Genomic DNA, 5807 nt, shown 5'->3' with positions numbered 1-5807 from the left:
CTCATTTGAGTTTATAGGTATTTCTCTATTTTAATTTTTGTACAATCATGGCTAATTTTTATATACTTTACTTTATTTCTATTACGTATTCATATACTATAGTGTAGATCTTTATATGTATTTTGATGAAAGAAAAGAAATCTTATATATTAGTTTGTTTACAGTACTCTGGATATTTACAGTAGCTTTGTAATTTGTAGTTTATAGTAAAGTTTATATTGGAGAAGAATTCTAAAATATTTTCAAAACTAGATCATAGGATTTTCATGTCACAATTCAACACAACAGGGCTGTCCCATAAGTGGGTATTGTTGGATTGGGTTGTGACATCATGTAGTATAACTCACTTCTTCTTCAAAACACCAAAAAATCTCTCAATTACACCTCTTAATGAAGAGTGGTACTCTTTGAAGATCATGAACATGATATTTAGTATCAACAAATAGCTTAAGAAAATCTTGTTACATTGGATACTCAACATTTACAAGATAATATTTTTCTGTATTCAAGTATAGATAATTTATTTAAACATGTAATATTATAATCTTCTTATTATACATAACTTATCAGAAGGTGGCATAGAAAAATTAATTTGTCTATTATGAGTTGCAATTTTGAATATATTTGGATTAGCATGATTATAAATTATGTCTTTAAATAATATATATATATACCAACCATCGTATAATATCTCCCTTGGCATATTGCAAAACTTTGAATCTCTTGACTTCACAACTTCTAATAACAAGCTTACTAAAGCCTTCAGGCCAATAGAAAAATATTAGCTAATACTCAATTGAATGCTAAAATCGTTCATTTGTCGCTCTTATAGATTCTTTATGAGATAAAATATACAACATTATTGCTAATAATTCTCTTGTTGTTGTTCGAGATGAGCCATATAGTCCATAAAATCTTTCCAATTGATAAAGAAGATCTACAAAAATTGCTTCGTGCATACGAAACATGTTATGAAATCTCTTTAGGATTTGCTAATATACATCTCATAATACTAATGGATAAGACACAAAACTACAACAATAATTACTTCATTGTCCCATTTCTAATAATGAAGGGATAGTTTCTTGCTTCTCCATACCTGGGCAAGAATGGAAATATTTATATGTTTAACTGAATTAAATTTAAAACCCAATCTTACTTCTTATATTTGTATATGCTGCTTGAAAATGCAGTTAATCATTTAATATTTCACATCAATGAATACATTTAATACAATTATATATTTTCATTTCTTTAAAACATTACATGTTCAGTTGATCAAGTAACTAGTAAGTTCTGCTACATTAATGCAGCCAAACATAAATGACAAAAAAAAAAAAAAACTATCTAGCTGAGATCGCAAAGTCCAAATATAAGAAGTTTTTAGTTTATTTGTCAATACATGTGGATGGTACAATTAATGTGTTTAAGCGGATAATAATATGATTCATCTCAACTAATTCAGAAAAGAATCTCGGGATGATAAGTGTCATTAGTAATTTTTCTTTTATCTTATTTATAATTATAATTTTATTTTATAAGAAGATAAGCTTCATTTGGGACCGCTTTCTTACTGCTTCTTAAAGTTATTTTTTAATAAAAATATTTTAATTTTCATATTAAAGCTGCTTTAAGAACCAATAAGAAAGTTATCCCAAACGAAACCTAGAATTTAAGAAACATACATATCACAATTTTTTTCTTAAAATACATAAATACTTCATAAATATACCTATCACAATTTGATTTTATGTTCTGAACTACTTTGAGAAGTTCAACAACCTCAAGATTATATTCACAAGTCCTTTTACAAAGGTTTTAAATAACTTGTTTGTTGAACTTATTTGAAGTTGCCAAGTTCCACATCATAATAATGAGAATAAAAAAAAATCCAAGCTAGCTATTCACTAATGACATTCACATGCCTTCAGTTTAGTACAAAAGTATATGCAAAATGCTTGTAATTGAATATCAATTTATTATTTTTCATTAATATGGTAAAAACAAACATTACCATAGTTTGTAATATCAAAACAAAATATGCAAGGGCAATATACAGCCTATTAATTTAAGATCACATTAATCAAACTGAAAAAAAAAGGTTTCAAGTTATTAAGTATCTGGCTTGACATCCCAGAATAATAAGCATACTACTAATAGAAGAATGTTTAGTAACTTTGACGTAAGTTAATTTAACTTTCATAAAACAACAATCTGACTACATAATCATATAGTTAATAGTATTAAAATCTAATAACAAAAACATATATTTCATTAAGCAAAAAAAAAAAATTTAAAATGGATAATGAATTTCGTGTATAACTTATTAAAGATTAGAACATTTTTAAAAGAAATATTTCCAGAGAACAACAATGCGACAACTCCAATATTTTTAAGAATTCATTATGCAAAATAGAACTTAGCAACTGGTGAAAGTTATTAGACACATTTGTAGGCAAATGTCTTAACGAAACATAAATCAAATATGCCAAGCATTCCGACTTCAAATGACAAACTACATTTAATTGAACTTACAAATTGACACCTAATTAATATATAAACCTATGACATCCTAAGGTGTAAGAGTTTGAAATCTAAGTGTCACAATTTTCGAAATGACAATGAAATAATGAAATTATCGTTCAAAAACCATTGCCATGAAAACTTCTGATTTTATAGGATCTTTGAAAAACTTTGTTAAGAATAAGTATAGTGGAATGTCCTCAAAAACTTGTATAGTTAGATCCAACTGATTAATGGCTTCAATAAGCAATGGAGGTATGTTTAGTAGTTTCGATGAATTTGATCTTGATATAATATTTGCACATGAACTAACAAGTTGTGTGATTTGGTTTCTTAAGAATCTGGCAAAATATCATTTCTTCCGTCCAGCTGTACATGACATAGATGATTGACATTTTGAGTGGATACATTCAATATGATCATATATATTTTATGTTAAAGCATTTAAAGTAACACTATCATTATCTATGTTCAGAGTCTTCCTGTCTATCAAGATTTGAAAAACTTTGGTTGGAAGTCCTAACATTAGATCCTGTAGCAACCACATTGATGAACATCAAATCGAATTTTTCTTCCAATTCAAGGTCTATATCACAATATCTAAATTTTTTGACATTTGAAATAACATGTAATCCATAATTCATTATATAAGAGATATGAAAAAAATAAATAAATAAGTAAGCAAACATGTAAATATATAGAAAATTAATATTCATCTCTAATTTTTATTTCCATCATTCTTTTCAAGCATTGAAAATCTTTCTTTTAGGACCAATGAAATTCATTTGGTCCTTGCTTAAGCTCCTTCCATAATTATTCAATATATTGCTGAAAAGGCAGAAAAAAACCCGAGGTTGAGCTGGCTTAGTTTGAAGTGGGTAGAGTCCTTGAACAGAAGGACCGTGAAGGAGAATTTGGTTGTTCTTTGAATCCTGAATATGATAGCCATGAGAATCAAACGTAATAGCACAAGAATTATCAGTAGTAAGATCTTTGATTGAAATGAGATTTTTGGTTAAGTGAGGAACAAGATGAAGAGATGAGAGGTGAAGCTTACTGCTAGGAGTAGGTAATAAACCTTTATCATTACAATACCAACACTTGACTGCCGAATGGCCAAACTTGCCACAGATTTGAAATTTCACTGAAGAAGCAGGGGAAGGAGGGTTGTGAGATGAATTGGTTCATCCACGGGGAGGTCAAGAGGAATAACGACCATGGTAACCACGATCGCAAGCTCTACCACGTTGAGTTGCTAATGCCTGTAGAGGTTCTGATGAAATAGAAAGTTCTCTTATAGATTCAGCAGCTAAGTTGAGCTCTTCTCTACACAGAAGAGCGTAGAAATCATCCAAACTTATTGGATTCAAATTAGTTCTGATTGCAGTTTTAAATCCCTGATAAGAACTAAGCAAGCCATTGAGAGTATACATTATAATATCATCAGAAGATAATGGTGAGCCAGAAGATCCTATCGCATCTACCTTGCCTTTAATTTTAGATAAATACTGCATCATGGTTTTATCTTTCATGGAAACATGATGTAGCTCATTCTTCAGTTGAAGAATTCTTGAGCGATTTGTCATCTGTAGGTGACGCTCAATAGTTTGCCAAAGTTGATAGCAAGAATCAAGAAAGAAGACATAAGGCAGAAAAATGGTAGAGATCGTAGAATATAAAACGGCTGCTAAGTTTTGATCAATGAGTAACTAGGAATAGTATTCAGGGTTGGGTTTAAGTTCAGTAGCATAAGAAATAAGTTTCGATGGTTTCGGAGTACACCCAAAAAACCCTCAAATCCGTTCACAGTGAATAACTTTAGGATTTGAGATTTCCATGGCCGTTGATCTTCAGCTGCGAGCTGAATATTAAGCACTGATTTCACAGTCATCATGAGAAATTTCAACTGAGGCAGAATGGGAATGTCAGCCTGTTGACCTTCATGTTATACCAAAAGAAGAAAGAAATGAAGATTCAAAATCATACCAGGAGCCTATCGGATCCAGGAATCCCGCACCTCGGACCGTCGAACCCCTAAAATTTGCAAGAAATCTTGCCAAGGCACTGTAGATTCGGCGCCGCTTCCGTCTCAGCCCGTAAATCCAGCGGAAATCCTGCGAGCTGCCTCGCACAATGATCCCATTCGCCTCTATAAAACACGACCGAACCCCTCCTCTTCGGCTGCTCTTCCCCGCTCGCCTCCTCCACGCGAAACCACACTCGCTCTCTGCTTCTTCCTCATTCCCAAATCCCGTTGCCCTCCTCAAGCCGAACTCCACTGTGCTGAAACCCTCTCCTCTGTCCGACTCCACACAGCCGCACCCCTCTCGTTTTCTCCGGCCGAGAGAGAGAGAGAGAGAGAGAGAGAGCCCACTGCGTGACTTATATAATCAAAACCCAATTTTCAAATCCAATTTCTATCAGTATCCAATCAATTGTTGCTACTATATGCCAGATAACACGTATTTCTACGTATCTGATTGACGGCTAGCCTTAATCGAAAGTTCACTCTCGTGATCGGGAGGGGTAATTAACTATAGGGGCTTGCGCCTATAGGAAACCAGAACTCAGATCATAAAGTCCTCGCAAAATGAGGGCGAAATCTCTGGGTAGTGTCTTATCTTCAAATCCATCTGCCTTCCAAAATTTACCCCGAAACCTATTCCGTTAAAACTCCCTCGCCGAATAAAAAAAAAAAGCGCGGCGAGGCCGGGGCCGAATTTTCGGAGCCCACACAGCCATCTCGATCGCAAATGGTGATTGAGAAGAAGTGAAAGATCGAGATGGGTTTTCCATGAAAAAAAAAACGGAGAAACAAACGAAACCAGGATTTCAAAGTGAAGTTGTGAGGCAGTAAAGCTGCTCTAATACGATGTTGAATTTCCTTCTAGCGCTGGGCTCCTGACCTGCAACAGAGAAGCAACGCAAGCAGGAAAAGCAAAGAAGGAAAATCAAATAATGAACAGTAAACCTTTTTCTTCCATTGCTCCCAAACGGTTCTGTTACAGTGTTATATAATCAAGTGCTTATGCTGACTTGAACGGTAGGTATCAGTCAGTTACAAACTAACGGTGAGGATTAAAGGTCAGAAAAAGTTCTCTGCTATATAAGAGTAGTGAAAGCATGAGTTGGACTTGATATGTGAGCTTGCTTATGTAATTGCGTGTACTCGTTGTTTTTTTAAAGGAATGTACAACATTATACTTCTGAATATCTTCCAAAAAATGGACTACATAGTGAGCACACAATTGTGCATTCGCTACTAGCAAATGCAATGCTGTGTA

The sequence above is a fragment of the Dendrobium catenatum genome, unplaced genomic scaffold (assembly GCF_001605985.2).
Source record: "Dendrobium catenatum unplaced genomic scaffold, ASM160598v2 fragScaff_scaffold_1242, whole genome shotgun sequence".
NCBI lineage: Eukaryota > Viridiplantae > Streptophyta > Magnoliopsida > Asparagales > Orchidaceae > Dendrobium > Dendrobium catenatum.
Note: the sequence above shows the minus strand (reverse complement) of the source record.